General features: G+C 40.6%; 1 protein-coding gene across 1 annotated transcript in view; it reads left to right on the plus strand.

Annotated features, from left to right (window-relative positions):
• The window catches only part of mgat4b (alpha-1,3-mannosyl-glycoprotein 4-beta-N-acetylglucosaminyltransferase B), an 80513-nt gene that overhangs the window by 4837 nt on the left and 54094 nt on the right, over positions 1-21582 (plus strand). The window lies entirely within an intron of this gene.

Genomic DNA, 21582 nt, shown 5'->3' on the forward strand with positions numbered 1-21582 from the left:
TAGGAGGATGATTTTGTTGCAGAGAAAAACACAAGATGTTTGTGCATGTAGAGAGAAGCTCCAAGCAGTGAGGTAATGAAGGGAGCGCTTGATTCGTTGTGCATCACATACCAGGTAAGAGGAGGGGTCTAGATGGAGGTGGTTGGTTTGATTTTGTTTTATTTAAAGTGTTGCAGTAATAAACAAACACAAGATTCTTGTGCATGAGAAGCTCCAACTCCTGAGGTAATGAAGGGAGCGCTTGATTTGTGATGCACCACATGCCAGCTGAGAGGAGAGGGTCTACATGAAGATGGGGCAACAGAGAGAGAGAGAGAGAGAGAGAGAGAGAAGGGGGCTTGGTTTGATTTAGTTTAGTTGCAGAAATAACACATGATGATGAAGATGTGAGGGGAAGCTCCAGCTGAGGTAGAGGAGGGAGCGCTTGGTTTACATTCCAACTGAGAGGAGAGGGGTCTGCATGGAAGAGAGACATGGAGGAGGAGATAGGAGGATGATTTTGTTGCAGAGAAAAACACAAGATGCTTGTGCATGTAGAAGGAAGCTCCAAGCAGTGAGGTAATGAAGGGAGCGCTTGATTTGTGATGCACCACATGCCAGCCAAGAGGAGAGGGTCTACATGGAGAAAGATGTTGGCTGATTTTGTTGCAGAGAAAAACACAACATGTTTTTGCGTGTAGAAGGAAGCTCCAAGCAGTGAGGTAATAAAGGGAGTGCTTGGTTCGTTGTGATTCATCATATGCCCGGTAAGAGGAGGGGTCTAGATGGAGGTGGTTGGTTTGATTTTGTCTCATTTAAAGTGTTGCAGTAAAATAACAAACACAAGATGCTTGTGCATGAAAAGCTCCCTTCATCACCTCAACTCCTGAGGTAATGGAAGGGAGCGCTTGATTTGTGATGCACCACATGCTAGCTGAGACGAGAGGGTGTACATGGAGAAGGAGGTTGGCTGATTTTGTTGCAGAGAAAAACACAAGATGCTTGTGTATGTGAAGCTCCAACTCCTGAGGTCCCGTCATTATGGAGCGCTTGATTTGTGATCCACCACAGCTAAGAGGAGATGGAGAAGAGGAGAGGAAGGGTTGGTTTGATTTAGTTGCAGCTCCACTTTGTGCTTTGGATAGAATAAAAATGTTCCCGTGCATGTGAGGGGAAGCTCCACTTAATGAGACAGTTATGGGAGCGCTTGATTTGTTATGCATCACCTGTCAGCTGAGAGGAGAGGATCTACATGAAGGGGTGGGGAGGCAGAGTAAAAGGGACCAGGTTTGACTTAAGCTGCATCCCAAAGCTCTTAATTGCATCCCCGTTTCCCTCACTTGCGTCTTTTCCTTGCGTCTTAGTCCCTCCCACCAGGGAAGCATGGAGAGACGCAAGGAAACCATGCGAGGAGAGAGGAAACGAGGAAATACGATTTAAGCGACATGAGACGGTCGTTTCCTTTGAAGCGTCACGTGAAGCGACGTCCGTTTCTGATGACATGTCATGAGGTAATCAGGGAGTGCTTGTTTTGTGTTGGCCTTACATGCCAGGTAAGGGGAGAGAGTCTAGGTGGAGAAGGGCAGAGAGGTGGGGTTAGTTTAATTTTGTTTTGTTTCCAGTTACACTTTGAGATTGAAAAGATGCTGTAGATGTGAAGGGGAAGCTCCGGGTCATAAGGGAGCGCTTGGTTTGTGATGTACGGCAGGTCAGGGCTCTGTCAAAGATAATAAGAACACTTTAACGCAAACGATATTTTGGAGGTTGTAGCGGCTCAGTTTTAAAACTAGATTTCCAAACTTGCGTTAAATTTTGTCGAGGAAAAACTGTCATGTCCATTTTCAAAGGGGTCCCTTGACCTCTGACATCCAGATGTGTGAATGTAAATGGGTTCTACGGGTACCCATGAATCTCCCCTTTACAGACATGCCCACTTTATGATAATCACATGCAGTTTGGGGCAAGTCATAGTCAAGTCAGCACACTGAATCGCGCCGCCACGCTACCATAATGCATTGCACCCCTGCTTACATAGACAATGAATGGGAAGCGTGGAAAGGACGGAGGCTGTGGACACGTACCATGACAGGCTTAGAGGGAGGTGACAGACGAGGTATCTTCAGACGTCTTTGGTTCTTTTTCATTATGCTAACTACTGCTTCCTCACGTCCTATCACCTCGCTTGACCCGGAAATTGTTCCCCCTCCGCCATCATGGAGGATCTTTGAGTCCCTTAAATGCACCTCGAGGAGACAAGGAGAGAAGAGAGAGGAGAGAGGAGGCTTCTGGAGGAGCGGAGAGCGAGCAAAAACTGGTGTATCCTTCACCGAGGTCTTTTACCGACGACACGCCCCCTTATTGGATATCAGTTACTGATTGGACGTTGCTGCTGATCGGACTGATCTGATACACATCAACATCACTGGAGTTTCCAGCTGTGATCAGCTGATCCAGCTGTGATCAGCTGTCACCGTCATCAGAAACGGACGTCGCTTCACGTGACGCTTCAGAGGAAAGGACGTCTGATTTCTCTAGAAACACATTTCCTTGTTTTTTCTCTCCTCGCCACCTCCGCTTGCATCTCAGGTGGGAGGGTCTAAGACGCGAGGAGAGGAGGGGAGGAAAGGAATCGAGGAGACACGTTAGCACAATGAAAAGCACCGTTTGTTGGAAAGGAACAGAAAGATTTGAGGATGTTGAAAGTTTGGACTTTAAAGGTAACGGAAGCGCTTGGTTTGTGATGCATGACATGCCAGAGGAGAGGGTGGGTGGGGGTTGAGGGGTAGCGTCTTCAGCGGCTACAGGAGAGGAGAGATGGGGAGCGCTTGATTTGTGAGCCGTGGGTGGGTTTGGACTGAGAGTCAGGTGGGGCGTGCTTCATTTATGACCCATAACAGGCCTGGAAGAGAGGAGTTGTTGGAGTGTGTGCCCCAGGCATCAGGGAGCGCTTGATTTATGGTTTACACAGTTGTGTTCAGCTGTTTTGCATGAACAAGGTGTGTGTGTGTGTGTTTACAGGCTCAGCTGTCAGGTCCATGGGAGCGCTTGATTTGGGCCTGTGAGGGTGGGTTCAGTTAGTGGGATGGAGAAGGAGGAGCAGGTTTGTGCAGCTGCTTGTTGTTTTGAATCATCTTCTGCTGCAGGAACACACCGTTCAGCTAGAAGAAGAGGAGCGCTTGGTTTGTGATCCGTCACCCAGCAGGGGGGCGGCGTGCAGCTGTTGTTGAACAGATGACGTCTGGAGCTCCAGTCTGCTGCGCTCGGTGTGTCTGGCGGGCAGGTGGAGACCAGGCGGCTCCGAGGAAAGAGGGAGGGGCGCTTAGTTTGTGATACATTTCACGCCCGGCGGTGAGAGGTGGGGGGAGGGGGGTGTTGCAGTATGAAAATGTTTCCTGGTTTGCATAAAGTTCAGCTGAGAAATGCAAAAGTTTTGGAGGCTCAGCAGCTTTATAAGAGGAGCGCTTGGTTTTAAACACGGTGCACACCAGTGGGAATGAGTCAGGCAGTAGAAGACATTGTTGGTTTGCTGATATAATATTAATATTTGCTTTATAGTGTGATGATTTCAGTCTGTTCCCTTTATGGACTTGGTTTGCTGCTCTTCCTCCTGACTCTGCTGATAATCATCTATTGATCATATCAGCTCTATGCTCTATGCAACTCATCTATATGATCAATAGATGATCATATCAGCTCTATGCTCTAAGCAACTCATCTATATGATCAATAGATGATCATATCAGCTCTATGCAGCTCATCTATATGATCAATAGATGATCATATCAGCTCTATGCAGCTCATCTATATGATCAATAGATGATCATATCAGCTCTATGCAGCTCATCTATATGATCAATCGATGATCATATCAGCTCCGGTGTCTCACATACGTAGGATTTATTTTGACAAACAGCTGCGTGGAAACTCGTTAACTCTGCAGACTGATTGAGAAATCTGCTGATTACATTAACGACTTCCTTGAGAGGACGTCAGCTTCATCACACGTTGTGACAAAACAACTCAACTGTTTTCATGAAGGAAACTCTGAGATATTCTCTGTTTATCACGAACACAAAAACACTGAAGAGAAGATCTGTTTCCCATCGATTCACATTTTTAGCTTCATCAGCTTGTTCTCGTTCCTTTCTCTTTCGTCACTTCCTTCTTGCTCAGACAAAGCCCCAAAGAGGAAGAAAAACATCCCAAAAAATTTCAGAAAAATGTCTGAAAACAAGGTTGAAAAATGTCAGATAAATGCCCAAAAAATTTCTGCAAAAAGGGCGAAGAAATGTAGAAGAATAGTCCGACATGTTTCTGAAAAGACAGTCCAAAAGAATGTCTGAAAAATGTCTGAGAAATGTCCAAAACAATGTCTGAAAAATGTCTGAAAAACCTCTGAAGAAAGGCAGAAGAAAAGTCCGACATTGTATGTCCGAAAAAAAGTCTGAAAAATGTCCAAAAAATGTTGGATACATGTCGATAAAGAGGCAGAAGTAAGGCAGATGAAAAGTCAGACTTATGTCCGAAAAAAGGTCTGAAAATGTCTGAAGAATGTCTGAAAAAAGGCCGAAGAAAGTCTGAAAAAAAGTCTGAAAAAGGTCTGAAACCCCCCCCCCCCCATAATTTACCAAGATTTAAACATGGTTCTGTATTTATCAACCGTCTCAGAGTAGGAGGTCAGTCCGACAGTAACGGGTCGAGTGACGTATATTTGATCTCACTGTTACGATGAGGAGTAAAATAATCGATCAACTTTCTTAACTTCAGAAATGAACGATGTCTGCTGATATTTAGGGCTGTAGAGGTACTCGGATCCTTTACTTAAATAAATACACCAATACATTCATGTAGAAATACACTACAAGTAAAAGTTGTGCATCGAAAATCCTGCTTTCAGTAAAAGTACACAAGTATTATCAGCTGCATATAGTGAAAGTTTCAGGGGCACAAAACACCGTAAGTTAAGACTTTGTGTATTTCTACTGTTGAAGGATCTGAGGATGTAGTTTGTGTTGGTTTGAGAGTGGTATTTAGTTTAGCATAGTACAGTATTATGTTCTTGTATCTCCCTCCTGTAGTAGTATGTCCATTTAGACCAGCCTGGTATGTGTGTAAGTGTGTTTGAGTGTTAACCGGGGTCTCCGTCAGTCAGACATGTTCAGACTCGTCTGTTCAGCTTCAGCGTCTCTGATCTGTTGACTGAAGTTCAGCTTCACACACTGACGTTAATCTGGAAGTAAAGAAACACTTTTACACCAAACATGAACTGGATGTTCTACCAGACCAGTGACATCATTTAGATAATCTACTGTACGTTAACTTATTATTGTTAATGACTTATATTGAAGGTATTCGGAGAAAGCCCGGGAGATGGGAGATTTTTCTATTTCCTGATATTCAGTGTACACTTTTTATTTGACATGTTGCACTTTATTTGTATTTAGACGTTTTTGGTTTTGTATATTTGTTACCAGAAGATGCAGCATATATACATATATTATGTTTTACGGGACAAAGGAATAGTAAATAACAATATTTTATTTTGACTTCAGCCTCTTTTACAATGCAGCATATTTTCACATTTTTCAAAAATGTGACATAAATTGATATTTTTGTTTTAATTAGCTTCTCTATTAATTCCCTTATTTATTTACTTTTCTGTTTTCCTTTTTATTTATTTATGTATTTAATTTTATTAATTTTTAAATTTGTATTTGTTTTTGCATTTGTTTTTATTCATTTGTTTTTGCATTTAATTATTTATTTTTCATTTATTTTTGTATGTATTTACTTATGTATTCATGCATTTAATTACTTATTTATTTCTGCATGATTTACTCTTTGCATATCATCCGTTATTTATTTTCTTTATACATTGCTTTTCACATTTCTTTTTACATTTCTTTATGCATTTCTTCCTCATTATGCAAAATCGTGCAGATATTAGCTGAATACATACATAATACATGAATATATGCATACATTTAAAAAAATATATAAAATGAATAAAATGCAAAAATAAATAAATAAATGTAAAAAAATAATAAAAATAAATACATTAATAATTAAAAAGGGAAATTAAACAGAATAGTAAATAAATAAGGGAATTAATACAAAGATAAATAAATAAATAAAGAAGAAAATTAAAACAGAAATATATAAATACATTTTTTTAATATTGTTTTTGCTACATTTAATGACATTTATTTATTTATCGAGTCATTTATTATTTATTTTTGATTTTGGCAGGTTCTGTCCTCCATAGAAAAGATGGAGTGTGCTAATATTCACAGTATAAAGAATATGTACAAATTAATAATGAAACACGCTGAGTTAGACATGCAGACTTTAGCCTGTTCTCTAATGTTTAACATCATGTTGTTTAATCTCAGTGAACATGTTCAGCAGATTATTATCTGTGCACGACGGATCAAAACTAAAAGAAACTAAACGCTTTCTCTAGAAGTTTGCCGATAAGAATCAGGACTGTGAGTGAAAAGTGTCTCACCGTTTTAATGTTTAATGTCGTTGTTTGAAAAGAAAGAAAGTTGCTGACTGAACATTTAATTTAACAGATTTATGAGAATAAAAGAACAAACTGAGCTGTTGGAAGGTAACAAGACTAAATGGATTCAACAGACCGATGTGGCCACAATCAGGTCGGTTAGAGAGAGACGTTTTGGTTAAATACCCCTACCACAGAGTACTGCAGGATACTAGAAAGTACTACAGAGTACTACACAGTATAAAGAGTACCACAGTATACAGTATATATACGCTGTTGGGAAAGCAGCAGATTTTTTGCAGGTTTTGATGCCAAAAATCTGCGGTTAAACCAAAAGTTCAGAGGAATCAGACATGGCTGTGACTCATCCATCTTCCTGATGTCACACACACACACACACACACACACACACACACACACCTCCCAGCGTTCACTCCCATCATGCTCCTCTCCATCCTTTCCGGACGAAGGCGTGTTCCTGCTGCAGAGCGGAGATTGATTCACACTCTGATGGCAGTTAACCAGGAGGAGTGTGTGCATGTGTGCATGTACATGCATGTGTGCGTGTGTGTGTGTGTGTGTGTGTGTGTGTGTGTGTGTGTGCGTGCGTGCATGCGTGCGTGTGCGTGTGTGTGTGGTAGCACTCAGGGTGAATTAGTTCAGTCAGAGAAGCTGCAGACAGAAGGTGCGTTTGATTTATTCATTCCTCTGAGACTGCAGCAGTGATGTCATGTTAACAGCGGTGTGAGGTCAGAGGTCAACACCTTTTTAATCTGGCCCTCTGATTGGCTGTGAACCTGTCGCCATGTTGGACGTCTAAACGCGCCGGAATAAAGGAGCATTCTGCAGCTTTCAATATCAAATATCAGGTTCAAGTTGTTATTTAATGAATTTAAGACGTGTGTTTTTTCCCCCATATCCTCACCAGACTTTTATTTTGTAGCTTCTGCAGCTTCCTATGTACAGTGAGCACACACACACACACACACACACGCGGATTGGTTTACTACATGCAAATAGCAGACGGCTCATAGCGATTAGATGACGCATCGGCCTCTTTCAGCCTGGAAGTGAACATGCTTGGCCTTGTCCTCCTGTCACACACACACACTGTCACTATCTCTCACACACACACACACACACACACACACACACACACGCACACGCACATACATATCCTGCCTGGCATTGTTTAACTGTCATAACCTTGGTTTTACTTTCCTCTGTGGCGAACTGATCCATGAAGTTCAGTTATTCAGTTACAGTTTAAATAGAAGTGTGTGTGTTTGTGTGAGACAGTGTGTGTTTGAGACAGTGTGTGTGTGTGTGTGTGTGTGTGTGTGTGTGGGGCCTCTGGCAGCGCTCAGTTTATACCCTCTGTTATGTCCATCCAGAATAAACGTCCATGAATCCACTTAGAAATCAGAGAAAAAAGAGCCGCTGCAGAACTTCACTGAGAATCTTCATGTTTTTAAGTTCCCTTCAGTCTCTCAGCGATCCAGTGATAGATGTCTGTACATGAATGGGTTCTCTGCAGACAGGAGCTACCAATAGATAATTCTGCATACTTTTAATGGAGACTATACCAAAATGTAAACAAATATAGACTAAAAAACATTACATAAGTTGTAATTATTACTGATGAATTCAGTCTGAATGGAGCTTTAGATTTCTCCTCCAGACAAAACTTTGTTGGTCTTGTTGGGGAAAAGTCCACCTTCATGTTGTTGGACGACTCACGGCGGTATTATGACTGCAGGGTTAAAAATACTTTGTATTAATAATGAAACTAATTTGTATTAAATCCCCTTGAACAATGACGTGAGGCGTCAATTTATTTTATTTTTTTAAGGCACTTCTGTTATTTGGCTCCAAGTCTGAAGCTTTTAGAAGATTCTCATAATGACGACTCGGATGTTGACATCAAATAATGACATGAATGTTGGAAACTGGTAATTATATTTACTCCAACTTTGTTAAGAACTTATGGCATTAATATAAAACCCAAATGTCTTCTGTTGGTTTTAAACCGGTGAAAGTGACGTTGAGTTCAGGCTGAAGATGAGAAGCTGCTTCCTCAATGTTTTGCATATTCCTGATAAAACAGAGCAGGTTTGAGAAAGTAACCAACTCTACTGCTGCCTTCAGGTTCAGTAGTACTTCTGTGTACTGCAGTACTGTCTGTAGTAGTAGTATTAGATTGCTGTTACTAATCAGGAAACCAGAGAGAAGAAGAAGAGAGACTCTCTCCTCTCTGACAGACGAGTATTGATCTTCTCTCTGCTTTCACTCCTCGTTCCTTTGTTGTGACTCAGTACACACATTTATACACATTTATACACACGTTTATACATGTTTATATACATTTATACACCTTTATATACCCATTTATACACGTTTATACACATTTCTATACCTATATACACATTTAAATACACATTTATATACATGTATACAACTTTATACACCTTTATATACCTTTACATACACATTTATACACGTTTATATACATGTTTTAACACATTTTTATACACATTTATAGACATTTATACACACTCATGCCCATAAACATATTTATACACATGCATGCACATTTAGTCACATTTACACACATTTATACACATTTATACACATTTGTATGGCCATACTGACTTCAGTCTCCTCTGGTTCAGTCTGGTAATGTGAGACGATCTTTGACAGTTCGGTCAATATGAAGGAAGCTAAGAGCGCGAGTGTGTGTGTGTGTGTGTGTGTGTGTGTGTGTGTGTGTTTTCTGTGTATTGTGTGTGTATTGTGTGTGTGTGTAATGTGAGCTCCAGATTAACTGTGTGATCTGTGTTACAGAAGCTTCTGTTTGAGGTGTCAGTCACACTGGTAATGACTAACTGAGTACGTGTGTGTGTGTGTGTGTGTGTGTGTGTGGTACAGTACAGTATGTCAGTGTGTGTGGTATTACTGTGTGTGTGTGTGTGTTTGTGGTATTAGAGACTTTAATTCCTTCATCTGTCGGCTTTGATCGGCCTGCTGGAAAATGTGAATCAATGAATATAAAACTGAATAATTGTAACAGATTAATAAAATAACAAAAGACTAAATCAGACAAACAGTCTAATTAAACAACCAAACATTGTTGGTGATTAATCTTCTGCCCATAGACTGATTGATTAATTAATTGTTTCAGTGCAAACCTTAATTGAAGTCTGCCGGCTAAGAGACAAAGTGTTGGACCTGAGGAAACAGATATTAGTTTATTGTTTTCAGTTGATCAATAATTACACAAGAAATTATAAAAAAAAAAACTTGAACACAAATTATTAAAACTTGTTAAAAAAAACTTCAAAGTCTGAGGAGGTAAAAATACTTTAATAACAGTTTCACACCTATAATTGAAGTGGAGCCGTCGTCGTCTCCATGGTAACTCGCCCTCAGACTCCTCTATAGGTGCCGAGGTGCGTCTGTCTGCTCCAAGAAGGGCTTTTATTTTGAAAGGACAGCAGGGTGAAAGTCCTCTTGCTGTTTAATCATTGATCACGTCTGTTCTGAGGAAACGTGTTCTCACTTGATATCAACCACCAACTTCCTGCTTTCACTCCTTCTACTCTCAGATTTGCTGTTTCATGAAGGATGTTTATCTCTGGAGTCATGACATCACTTCCTGTCTAATTTCTCATCCACCAGCTACTAAACACAGTTTCTCACTCAGCGTTTATTTCATCTGTCTTTATTAAAATAATGAAGCGTGTTCTTAGAGTTCACTTTTAGATATTCTGAGACGAATCAGCTCCACAACAGCAGCTGCTGTTAGAAACTGAAACCTTTGTGATTTTAAATAAATTAGCAATGATTTGTTGTGCAGAAAAACTACGATTCCCATGAAAATGAACAAGTGTGGCAGTGTGGGTACTTTACGTCTTCACAACTCGGTTTCATCCCCATCCATCAAATTCACCAACACAGTTTTCTTAAGTCATTTATTCATCTTTTTATCTGTAAGCTGTCTAAAACCTTCTACAACGGGCGAAAACCAAGATGGTGACCGCTAAAAACCAAGATGGCGATCGCCAAAAACCAAGATGGAGACGGCCAAAAAACAAGATGGTGACGGCCAAAAAACAAGATGGAGACCGCTAAAAACCAAGATGGCGACGGCCAAAAACCAAGATTGAGACGGCCAAAAAGCAAGATGGCGACGGTCAAATACCAAGATGGAGACGGCCAAAAAGCAAGATGGCGACGGTCAAATACCAAGATGGAGACGGCCAAAAAACAAGATGGCGACGACCAAAAACCAAGATTGAGACGGCCAAAAAGCAAGATGGCGACGGTCAAATACCAAGATGGCGACGGCCAAAATCCAAGATGGCGACGGCCAAAATCCAAGATGGCGACGGCCAAAAGCCAAGATGGAGACGGTCAAATACCAAGATGGAGACAACCAAAAACAAAGATGGCGACGGCCAAAAACCAAGATGGTGTTGTGATCTCATTTTAGCCGAACAGACCAGTCTGTCAACATCTTTCAATCATCTGTGGGTCCAAATTTCTCCTTAATTTCTTCTTCAATTCTGTCCAAAGTGCTGCTGTCTTTGAAGACATAGATGTGCACAGAAGAAGAAGAAGAAAAAGAAGAAAAAGAAGAAGAAGAAGAAGAAGAATAAGAAGAAAAAGAAGAAAAAGAAGAAGAAGAAGAAGAAGAAAAAGAAGAAGAAGAAGAAGGGGCGATTGAAATGTGTAGCTCGAGTCTTGAGAAAGAAAATAATCTAAAAGAAGGAAGAAGAACTTTTGATGGACAGATGTGAATCCTGATGTGTGAACGATGGAGTGATGCTGAGACCTGCAGGAGTCACCAGACCAGCTCAACACCGTCTGTGACCTTGACTGCTGCCCTCACCGCGGGGACGGGGACGGGGACGGGGTGGATCGACTCATTCCCTCCAAATCACACACTCTCTGTTGGCTGTTGTCCTGGTACGAGCTGTTACTGCTGTGAGTGTGTGTGTGTGTGTGTGTGTGTGTGTTGAACTAAATCCGTCTACAAATGAAAGTTAAAAGTTAATTTTTAACCAGACCTCCTCCTCCAGTCATGATGTGTTCAGTTTCCTCGTTGCAGTTAAAGAAGCAAAAGTTCAGTCAAACATTCAAATCTTTATTGTTCCTCTGGAAGCAGTTTACTCAAGAACTATAATATCCTAGTACACGGTACTTGTACTCAACTTGAGTATTTTATGCTATACTTTCTACTTTAAAGGGATCCATCTGCGGTCTTTTCCTTTTTTTTTTTTTTCAAATGTTAACGCCCACTCAGCCGTTAGCTAAAAGCAGTGATGTAGGTTACCACAGTAAGCTAATCAATAAGGTTATGAATAATGTGAACGCTAGCACTAGCTGAGTCGATGTAGTAGTAGCTGAAAGAGTTAGTTTGGATTTTTTGAAAACCAAGATGGTACGACCAAAAACCAAGATGGCCGATGACCAAAACCCAAGATGGTGACGGCCAAACACCAAGATATCGAGGACCAAAAACCAAATGGTGACGGTCAAAAACCAAGATGGTGACGGCCAAAAATCAAGATGGCTGACGACCAAAAACCAAATGGTGACGGTCAAAAACCAAGATGGTGACGGTCAAAAACCAAGATGGCTGACGACCAAAAACCAAATGGTGACGGTCAAAAACCAAGATGGCTGACGACCAAAAACCAAGATGGTGACGGCCAAAAATCAAGATGGTGACGGCCAAAAACCAAGATGGTGACGGCCAAATACCAAGATGGCGACGGTCGAAAACCAAGATGGCGACGGTCAAAAAACAAGATGGTGACGGCCAAATACCAAGATGGCGACGGTCAAAAACCAAGATGGCGACGGTCAAAAAACAAGATAACGAGGGCCAAAAACCTGGATGGCCGACGACCAAAACCCAAGATGGTGACAGTCAAAAACCAATATGGAGACAGCCAACAAACCAAGATGGAGAGGGTGAAAAAGCAAAGGTTTTAGAAGGCTTCAAGGGAAAATAGCATTTTGATGCTGAAAACATACTTTGACTAAATTTGAATGTTAGGATTCATACAGAACGATGTAAAAACCTCAAAACCCCCCAAAACGCTGCCTTTCAACCAAACCGTAGCTGTCCACTGATATCATGGAAAGAGTCGGTTGGACAGGTGAATTTAGTCCAGAGTGATACGTCCCAACAACGAGAGACTGTTTGCTCCCCAGAGGATGAACCCTCTTAGATTTTAATGTGCTGTATCAATACAGTTTAATTGTTATCATTATTGTTGCATCGTTAGTTATGGAGCATCATATTCAGTTAAATAGAGATAAGAGTCAGTTTAACGGTGATGTAATGAGGTCATAATGTTGATGCTGTAGTTGTGTGTATTTCCTGGAGAGTCCAAGACGCTGTGAAAGCAGCTTAATGAATATTTGATGGGAGCTCTGGGAGGTCGGGTTGCACTCAGACTCTCAACAGGAACCATCTGAAGGACTCGCTTCACGGTTTCAGTCCGTTTCCTGCTGCGGACGCAGCGACGCTTCACTTCATGATTTAAAAAAACAACTTCATTAACTGAACCGAGACACCTGATCTGTTGATTTAATGAAAGGATGATCCGTCTCTTAGTGAAAACTGACTTTCAATGTAAAATGACTCTCATTTTAGGTTTAATTGATTTATTTTAACGTTAACATCTGGGATCAGAAAGCTGAACTATGCGTTTACTACAACATGTCAACATTTATCACAGGAAATATTGGGAAAAAAGTAAATTTTTATATATTTTTAAGAAGCAGGTAACGTAGAAGGTATTTTAAATTAAACAAAAATCACATCACAACATCATCAACTAAAGACATTTTAAACTTTAACACTTCATTGTGCCGCTTTTGTGGCGCAAAACTTAACTGAAGTAAATTTTGCCTCGCTACTACGCCAGTCCACGCTGGGAGTCAACACCAACACCACGCTGATGGAGGCCCACGCCGTATTACTGGGCTCGCTGGAGGAGAAGGGGACCACGGGAGAACCAGAACCAGGACTGAGACCCTGCTGCAGTAAAATCAGAGATTTTCTAAAGGGAGTCTGGTGCGCGGAAACACTACCGCTTTTGTCCACAGGGGCCGCCAAAACCAAATGAAAGTTCCTTGTAGTAGCTTGAGGTAACAATTTGAATGCAGGACTTTGACTTGCAACAGAGTATTTGTACTGTCTGGTAGTAATACTTTCATTGAAGTAAAATATACTTCTTCCACCACTGCTGCTGTAAAAACCTTTCCCAACCGTGGAGACAGAATGTGCTTTCAACTGAAGCTGTGTCTAAACAAATATTACATTTGCTTGCCAATAAAGTTTTGTATGTATAGGAACGTAGTATTACGATTATTACTGGCACACTGGGAAGTTCCCAGTTCACGTCCCAGTCTGAGGTCACTGGGTCAGACTGGGGACAATCTGCACATGATGATCTGCATTCACTTAAATGATGATCATATTTATACGGTTATGTACAGCCAACCAGCAAGTCTAATAGTGTGTGTGTGTGTGTGTGTGTGTGTGTAGGACCCTGAACTACAGTTTACCTCTGTCAAACACACACACACACACACACACACACTCACGCACACGCATACACACACGCACACACATACTCAGAAACACACACTTTCTCTGTGTAACAGTGCTGATGAGTGTTTGGTCCGAGGCAACGTGCTGACATTGAGATATGTTAAGTAAGCTGTGTGTGTGTGTGTTTGTGCACTGTGTGCGTGTGTGGGCACTGTGTTTGTGCCAGAGGTATCAGGAGGACAACATGTGACCCACTGCCTTCAGCATGTGACTCTGAGTGTGTTTGTGTGATTTTATGTTTTTGGACGTGACCTTTGACCTCTTGTTCTGCTTCTTTTCGAGGACATTCGTTCTTTGTTTTTCTGCCGTTTGGAGCTGCGACGATCACCGAGCTGATAAAATCATTAAAGACTAAATGAACTAAAGACGATTTATATCATTGATCATGTAGAAATATTAACAAATAGTGCGTGCTGATGATTCTGTTTCGTTGCTTCGTGTATTTAATATTTTTATATATATAAATTATATATCTTCATGGGACTAAAAATACACCAGCTGATGTAACTCAATATATTCTCTCAATGAAACATTAATATTCTGAGATAATGAGTATTTATTTCAGCGATTAATTATTTCAATAATAAATATAAATTCTGTGCTTTATATATGCAGAGTTAAACAACAACAGCTTCAGTGTTGATCATATGTCCTTTTCTCTGTTTCACTATTTCACTCACTTTAACCCCTAAAGATAGAAACAGGAAAAATCATTTCCGAGCTCAGTGTGTGAGTAAAGATTATAACCAGAGCTGCAATGAAAAGACATTCTTCACCATTTTCTGACATTTTATTGAACAACTAATCGATTAATGGTGAAAATAATCAACAATGAAAATAATAACCAGTTGCTAGGTCTGGGATGATTCACCCATCTCCTGATTCCATACTATCACCATACTGCTGATTCGATATGTATTGGGATTTTGAAGTATTGGGATTTATTGGGATTTTTGTTAACTTGTTTACCACTAGACCATGAAGGGAAAAAGATGAATCATCCACTTCTAGGGACTTTTACTTTGGAAAATCTCTAAATGAATCCAGTAAAAATGTTTGATTTCCAGCATGTACAGACGTAGGCAAAATTGTTGGTACTCTTCCGTTAAAGAAAGAAAACCCCACAATGGTCACTGAAATAACTTGAAACTGACAAAAGTAATAATAAATAAAAATTTACTGAAAATGAACTAATGAAAATCAGCTGTTGCTTTTGAATTGTGGTTCAACAGAATCATTTTAAAAAACAAACTGATGAAACTGGCCTAGACAAAAATGATGGTAGCCCTAGAAAAGATGTAAAATAATGTGACCATAGGGACATATTAAACTAAGGTGTGTCCTGTAAATAGCATCACAGGTGTCTTCAAACTTGTATCAGTCAGTCTGCCTATTTAAAGGGTGAAAAGTAGTCACTGTGCTGTTTGGTATCATGGTGTGTACCACACTGAACATGGACCACAGAAAGCTAAGGAGAGAGTTGTCTCAGGAGATGAGAAAGAAAATTATTGACAAGCATGTTAAAGGTAAAGGCTATAAGACCATCTCCAAGCAGCCTGATGTTCCTGTGACTACAGCTGCACATATTATTCAGAAGTTTAAGGTCCACGGGACTGTAGCCAACCTCCCTGGACGTGGCCGCAAGAGGAAAATTGATGACAAATTGAAGAGACGGATAATACGAATGGTAACCAAAGAGCCCAGAACAACTTCCAAAGAGATTAGAGGTGAACTCCAAGGTCAAGGTACATCAGTGTCAGATCGCACCATCCGTCACTGTTTGAGCCAAAGTGGACTTAATGGAAGACGACCGAGGAGGACACCACTGTTGAAAGCAAATCATAAAAAAGCGAGACTGGAATATGCCAAAATGCATATTGACAAGCCACAAAGCTTCTGGGAGAATGTCCTTTGGACAGATGAGACAAAACTGGAGCTTTTTGGCAAGTCACATCAGCTCTATGTTTACAGACGCAAAAATGAAGCATCCAAAGAAAAGAACACTGTACCTAATGTGAAACATGGAGGAGGCTCGGTTATGTTCTGGGGCTGCTTTGTTGCATCTGGCACAGGGTGTCTTGAATCTGTGCCGGGTACAATGAAATCTCAAGACTATCAAGGCATTCTGGAGCGAAATGTGCTGCCCAGTGTCAGAAAGCTTGGTCTCCGTCGCAGGTCATGGGTCCTCCAACAGGATAATGACCCAAAACACATCTAAAAACACCCAAGAATGGCTAAGAACAAAACATTGGACTGTTCTGAAGTGGCCTTCTATGAGCCCTGATCTAAATCCTATTGAACATCTGTGGAAGGAGCTGAAACATGCAATCTGGAGAAGGCACCCTTCAAACCTGAGACAGCTAGAGCAGTTTGCTCAAGAGGAGTGGGCCAACATACCTGTCGACAGGTGCAGAAGTCTCATTGAGAGTTACAGAAATCGCTTGTTTGCAGTGATTGCCTCAAAAGGTTGTGCAACTAAATATTAAGTTAAGAGTACCATCATTTTTGTCTAGGCCAGTTTCATTAGTTTGTTTTTTAAAATGATTCTGTTGAACCAAAATTCAAAAACAATGTCTCATTTTCATTAGTTAATTTTCAATACATTTTTATTTATTATTACTTTTCTCAGTTTCAAGTTATTTCAGTGACCTTTGTGGGTTTTTCTTTCTTTAACGGAAGAGTACCAACAATTTTGCCTACGTCTGTATGTAGTCAGAGACGTCCTGAAGTCAAATATATCAGGATCATTGACAGGAATCATTTATTATCCAGCAACCCAAAAATCAAAGAATAAAGACATTTCCCTCACAGATTAGTGGTGTTTTCTTTTTAATGTATAATGTTTGATACTTCTGGTGAATATAATCCATCAATCTTATTTCCATAGATGTATTTTGTAAATACAGTTCCCTTTGTTAACACCTTATTTTGAAAAGCGGACGTAGTCCCACCTGTCTACTTCCTCTAACTTCTCCAAGGTCGTCTCTAGCTCTCCCGTCAGCTCCGTTCTCTTTATCCATCCATGGTCAGCTCCATCGGGGCCGTTTGAATTTTTTTTCCTGTCAATGTGTGAAACCCAAAGTGTTTCCATCCTTTACTGGATGTGTAGTGTTTACCACGCTGGATTTAACATGGGAGGGTGCAGGTCGTATCCACGACGACCCTCCGACGTTTTATACTTTCTGTGGTTTGTTTTGGTTGACGGATACGGAACGGATATGACGTCACGTTACTCAGACTACCACAATAAAAGCAGTAACTTCCTTCTACCTCCACATAGACTCAGATGAAGCACATATATTGATTCTGGCTTTAAAATAATTCAAAATCGTAAAACAAAATCACGATACATAGCTGCATTGATTTGTTTTCCACCCCTAGTTTCCAGCTTTCTATCTGTTATGTTTGCTGTCTAAAAACAGAGAAATGTTGTTTCCTCACGACAGTAAACAGGATCCATTAATTTAGTTTACAGAGAAATCTGGAGATCATCTAAAGACAGATGAGAAGAAAATCTAATTCAAACCATCAAATAGAGGAAACAGAAACAAACTGGCTCATATAGAGGAGGAGGAAGAGGAGGAGAAGGTGACGGGGAGTCTCTGTACTGAATCAGATCAGCTTCCTCACACAGAGTGAACCATCTGTCTACCAGAAACACTCTCTGAGTGTGTGCGTGTGTGTGTGCGTGTGCGTGTGTGTGTGTGTGTTACTGGAGATGAGTAATGAGAATCCAAATGGACAGCGTGTGCGTGTGCGTGTGCATGTGTGTTTGTGTGTGAATCACTTTCATTACATTAGTTGTTTAAATCTCTGAGTTTCAGGTATCTGTGTTTCCTCCCAGCGACCATCTGCCACCATACAGTGTGTGCGTGTGCACGTGTGTGCGTGTGCATGTGCGTGTTGAATCATCCAGATGATGTTGGTTGATGCAGATTATTAATCATCATTAGCAGAAAAACATGATAACGTGTTTAATTTCTCCGCCTTTTATTCATCACATATCTCTACACTGAGCAGTGAAACGTTGTGTTGTCTCCTCCAGTACTGTGCTAGAAATATAAACACTATATATATATATATATGTATGTATGAAATAAAAATACAATATATACAACTGCTCTGATTGGACAGTTGTTTTCTGACGTAGCCGCTCACTTCCGTTGCAGAGTTTGTTCCCAGAGCTCAGAATAGCTTTGTAAAATAAATATTTCTCACTTTGCTTGTATAACAACACATATAAATACTTTAATATGACATCATGGAAACTTGACTAACAGTGAGGAAGCTGTTGTTGATCATAATAACTGATGAAAACATGAACACATGTTGAACAGACTCAGTAACTTTATACACTCAGTGGTTTGTTTGTATTCATGAATAAAAACACAACAGACTCAAAGGGGATGATGTTCATATTATTAATAGTATCACTATCTGGATATACTTTAATACCACATCTTCATCTTTATCTTCAAAAAACCAACATAAATAAATGATCATTTCTATGCAGACGACACACTAATCGGTCTTCCTGTAACGGATAAAGATCTTCCTGCTTGTTGGGTGTTTAAAAGCTTTCTACATTTCAATCCTCAGAGGACTGAAATGATTCTTGTTGGTCGAGACCGAGCGGCAACGCTGAAGTGACAAAAACTGCAGTTCTTCTAACGGCCACTTGAGGCTCCAAAAGCGAGTTAATCCCCACAGACCTCTGTGTAAAAACGACCAACTTTACAGCAGAAATAAACCTGTTTACAGCGAAATAACTCACCCATTTCAATTCTATTAAAGCTTAAAGTTAGATATAATTAAGGGCGTGGCCGCTTTGAGAGACAGGTCGCTACCACGGCGACGCTATTCAGTGCTCGTTTGTACTAAAAGACACTCTAAGGAGTCGGCTGTTGGTATTTTAAGCCTGTTTTACTTTAGCCAAAATTAGCATTCCAGTTAATATCACAGTTAACGTTAATTATGGATGCAGGCTTCAGAACTGCAGTCCACAAACCAATCTGTGTCGTCACGGTGACGAGAACCACTTCTTATATCCAGTCTACGGTCCAGACAGACATAAATCAGCTTTTCATGGATGTTTAAGTTTCTGCAGTTCTTGATTTTCACTCTTACCTTTGAGCCACATATTAAGTATGTTTATATTTTATATTTTATACCTATATTTTAACTTCTGCATTGCTTTATATCTCAGGTTCTTTTTACTTGCATATTTCCTGAGCGTTGTTGGAGGGAGATGTTAGACTTTCGCTGCCGATGACTGTTGTCCACATGACAATAAATGAATAAACAAAGATACGCCCCATTTGATCTGATTCAGATGGTGGAGGGAGGACTCAGATCTGTTTTTACAGGCTAGCTGTGTGTGTCTGATGTTTATATTTTAATCTGTAAAGTGTGCACAGACTTCTGGCTGATGTTGCATAAATTAATTGAAGTTTTAGTACTAGTAGTATTGGAAGTATTCCAGCAGCGTGTTTGGTGGTATTTCATTGTTTTATTGTACTCAGGTTTTATTAGCATCCTCCCTCACCTCCGCTTTCTTTCTTCCTTCCACCCTACATCCTAGCGTTCTCCCCTTGTCTCCTCGTCTCCATGGCAGCAGGGAGGAAGGGGCGGAGCAACAGTTGTTGTTAGTTAAATGATGTCAGTCATCGGGGGAAACAGCTGCTGCTGCTGCTGATGGAGATCCAGAGGAATGTGTGTGTGTCTGTGTGTGTGTGTGTGTGTGTGAGCGTCTTGTGTTGGTATGTGAGGGTCATAATGAGCATTATCTCTATTTATAGCTGAGACCCTGGAGGACCAGATTAGTTCAACAGTCTCTGTTTGATTTCCTCAAAGTCTCCCTGAACACAGTTTACTCCTTCTTCTAAAGTTTCATTAATGGCAGACTGCTTGATGGAAAATTAGAGTCTCAGAGACTTTGTTTCCTGCACTCTGGTGACTTTAAAATAATGAAAATAACAAAATAATAAGAGCACTGCAACAGCATTTTTTTGTTAAATAGGTTTACTTTTAATTTTACTTTTAATTCTCAGGAAAGAAAACTGAATAATTCGCCCCTCTGGCGTAAACTCTGATTTAAACAAGGCTAATATTCATCAGTTTTGTGTACGTCGCTGCCGTATTTCTGCCTAGATGACTTTATGTTGAGTGTTGATGGAGCAGCTACATAGCCTGGCACTGATCCATCCAAACTCCATTCAGAAAACAAGCATTTTAAAAGTTTTTTGCTTGTCGTCATGGTAACGGACCTGACAAAGCATGAATTCAGACTTTTTACTAATCAGCATCATTATGTAGTTATTTCAGCATCACTTTGATCTGTTTATTGATATTAAATCACAGCACAATCTGTTTATTCTGGGTTCATACCGCAGTAGCGACGTGTGGCTGCTAGATACAGTCAGTGTGATGTCACTGTATGTGAATACAGCTCGCCGCCGGGTGATGTTATGAACCCAGACACGACGGTGTTTGGTTCTTCTGACATATCTGGGACTTCACCAACATGTACAAAGCAGCAACAGTGGTTATTTCTTCCATGGTTGATGGAGGAAAGAGAAGTTGTTGGTATCTATGGAGACGAGCTCCTCCTCCTCTCCGGCGCCAGTCAAACAAGGCGAAAAGTTGCTTCGCTCTTGGTGAATGCAACACAAGTCTGATACTTTGATTATATATTGATATTTTATTGATATTTTTTGATATTTTATAAGATCTCAGAATCTTAGTGAAAAGTGAAAAAGTGAAAATGGTTCAGAAAAAATGAAGAAATACAAACTGAAACAGGTAGGACACAAATAAAATAACATCTAGAGTTGAAGTTCAGCACGGAGCAGAGAAACCTGACAACACACACACACACACACTCAGGGAGGATAAGGTGTTGTGGTTAATTGGTTGGTATTTGGGTTTCCCTCCAGATGTGGCCCCTCGCTCTCTAAATGCCCTCTTTGTGTCCGACGCTGCTCGAGTCTTTTTCCACAAACCCTCTCATTCACAAGCTGCTACCTGACTCCGCTCACCTCCACCTCCCAGACGGGTGGAGGTAGAGGAGGAGGAGGCGTCTGCGCCTCAGTATCCTGTATATCCACACACTGATCCAGACCGGATTAAAACTCTCAGCTGCCAAAACGAAAAGTCTCCAATCATGATATTCATTGTTCTGCCTCTTATTCCCTCATCTCTCCCTGCTATACGTTCTGTATTTATTCACCTCTTGACCTTTGACCTGAACCGTTTCTACGACTCCACAGTTGAACTCCTGAGAGAGAAAGTTAAACTCTGAATCACAGACATCCTGAAAAGAGGGATTTCCTTCCCTAACAGATAACTAGAGGAGCACACATTGTTATTACTGAAGTGTTCTTCTTAATTCAGCTTTTAAATCACTTTTTCCAACAAAAAAAGAGCATTGACAAACAGATAAAATGCCGTTTTAATACGAAGAAAGTGG

Source organism: Sebastes fasciatus, chromosome 10, assembly GCF_043250625.1.
Source record: "Sebastes fasciatus isolate fSebFas1 chromosome 10, fSebFas1.pri, whole genome shotgun sequence".
In the NCBI taxonomy this organism is placed as follows: domain Eukaryota; kingdom Metazoa; phylum Chordata; class Actinopteri; order Perciformes; family Sebastidae; genus Sebastes; species Sebastes fasciatus.